Raw genomic sequence first — 2544 nt, 5'->3', positions numbered from 1 at the left:
TTTCTTTCGTTGCACTCCTAACTGAATGAGCCATTACTATGTTTAAACCAAGATTTTATTTTATTTTTCTGGATTATGTCATCTTTAACTCAGAGTTTTAGAGTAAAACTGCCTACTGAAGTAGAACTACGCCTAACACGCCCTTAAATAGGATTCCACTCGGAAATCCAGCCACAACCGACAAATAGGAAATCCTCCTGTAACTAAAATCTATTTTATTATGATCCATTTCGCGAAAATATAGATTATGCCAAAGATGCCAAATTGCTTTCTTTTTTCTTTTTATTCTAACTCAAAAAAGAAGAAGAGGAAAAAATTGCAATGATTTAAAGCGAGAACTTGTTCTTAGGTAAATCAATTGTTAGATGCTTCTCTAGAGTGTCCCATATCAGTTTTCCATCTTCCATACGAAAACTATTAATTTGCATAAGATCTTCTTCAGTCTTACTCAAAAGGTCCAATAGTGTATGTATATTGGCCCTTTTGAGACAATTATACGTTCTAGAAGGCAATTCTAATTGATCAATAAAAATACAATTCATTATCTAAGTTATTAAAACCTCACCCCTTTTGAAGCCCCGTCCGCACTTCACGGGAGTGTCCTGGATCCGGCGTTGACACGTGTGAGCGCGGACCCGAAATCGAATTCTAATGCAGTTGTGAGCAGCGGTGGCCTGAGTCCGTGACCGTGTCCTCTCTCCCGCGCTTCCCTTCAACGCCGCCTCCCTAAAGATCCACCCCTTCTCTGCGAGGGAGTGCGAGAGCGGCGAGACGGTGGACGACGGCCATGGCGGGAGGCTGGCGGACGCGGCAGCGACCAGCTTGGCGGGGGAAGGCGGAAGCGTGAGCACCGGCGAGGACCCGGGCGTGGCGGGCGCGAGCGCGGACGCCACGAAGCGCCGTAGCGCGTCACCGACGACGGCGAGCGAGCGGAAGTAGGCAGCGTGCGCGGCGGCGAGCGCGTACCGGCGGTCGGCCGCGGCGCGGATGAGCGCCACGCGCTCGCAGCACAGCGCGGCGGGGTCTCCGCGCCGCGGTGAGGGCTCGGACGCGGACGAGCGGCGTGCACGGGGCGGGAATTGGAGGAGGTGACAGCGACGGCGACGGCGTCGTGGGAGGTCGTGCACCCCATTGCCGCGCGGGAGGGCGAAATCCTACCTTCAGAATTGGCGGCAGAGGCGTGCGGATACAACGGGCTCCGGTGCCTCGTCGGCGTCCATTATACGAAGGGGGACGGACGGCGGCAGGGCACGCTGCGTCTGGTCCGGGTTGCTTCATTGGTTGATGAACCGTAAGCATTACATGCCAATAGGCTTCATATTTTTGTTTTTTTAAATATGCTAGGTCTACCATAACTGGTTTACACATCCCTGCTGCTAACCACTTCAGATTCAAATTTGAGCTAGCCAAAAATCTGAACTTAATGTTTGTCCCCGAAAATTATCTTGTAACCTTGTCTGCAGCATACTGTATCTTACAAAGTTCATCGCTATTGCTGTTCCATGGAATTTAGATACAAAGAAGTTTGCAGCTAAGAATCGAGGAACAAGGGAAGTGTCTTCAGATGATGCTAGAGCAGCAGTGCATACCCGGGGCAGAAAAGGCGCAGGATGCTTCAACCGCTGCAGATGCATTGAGGTCACCTTCTGAGATTCCAGAATCTTCTACCGTCAAGGAAGTTCCAGAAAATAGTCAAAATGGATCAACCAAGCAAACAAGTATGCCCATCTATATGACCGAAAGGTTTTAGCTTATGGTTGTGTGACGACGAGGCACACAGATCACTGATGTTTCTTGCCTTTTGTTTCAGAATAAGCTAAGGGCCGATGAAGTTGCAAGCATGAAATGTGTTTCATGATCCGATTGGCTGTTTCCAGGCTTAAATCAAGTTGTTTTTGTCCTTCCGTGAGAACAGATGAACGCTATAGTTAACTTCCTTGCAAAGCCTGGCTAGGTGCATGTAACTAGGAGTTAGTTGTATATTACCTACCCTCACGGTATCACTGAATCCCAGTGTTATGCGGATGATGTAGTCTTCAGAAGACAGCGCAAGCACATTGTCAGGGGTTTGACTTGTTTTGCCCCCCCCCCCCATTACTTAGGTATCAAGTAGCGTCTCCTAGGCATTTGATTATGGGCTAATTCAAGTGTTTACAATAATGTTTAGCACCTGTTGTTTAAAACATGTCATGGTACCAAATATGACGAAGATGTATTGCATTTATATGAGAGAATGAGAGATTTGAACTGCTTTAGTTTGGTCTCCGACCATAACATCTTCTCTCTTAGTAGAAATTTTTTTATACCTTTATGAAACCGGAATGTACATCAACTGTGCAATGGCCGCAATGAGATGAGCGACAGATACACGCGATGGGACCAAGCACTTGACCTAACCAAACCCAGTTCAAATTAGCCAGTACTTGAGTTGGTCAATTACTTACGGCCTCGAGTGCAATTAGCAATACAAATCTTCAAAACAACGTTGCTTTATATAGGTTTATGAATGAAAACATTTGAAGTAATTAGAAAAAATGCTTAAAT

The 2544-nt window shown here is 46.9% G+C and overlaps 1 long non-coding RNA gene across 1 annotated transcript; it reads left to right on the top strand.

The window, feature by feature from the left end:
• The first annotated feature begins 1380 nt into the window (after nt 1-1380).
• On the top strand, nt 1381-2274 carry LOC103651284 (uncharacterized). Its single transcript, XR_564659.4, has 2 exons — nt 1381-1718; nt 1811-2274. It is a non-coding gene; the product is annotated as an uncharacterized lncRNA (long non-coding RNA).
• Nucleotides 2275-2544: the final 270 nt, after the last annotated feature.

The sequence above is a fragment of the Zea mays genome, chromosome 3 (assembly GCF_902167145.1).
Source record: "Zea mays cultivar B73 chromosome 3, Zm-B73-REFERENCE-NAM-5.0, whole genome shotgun sequence".
NCBI lineage: Eukaryota > Viridiplantae > Streptophyta > Magnoliopsida > Poales > Poaceae > Zea > Zea mays.
The sequence above is the reverse complement of the archived record's forward strand: the minus strand, read 5'-3'. Positions and strand labels throughout refer to the sequence as shown.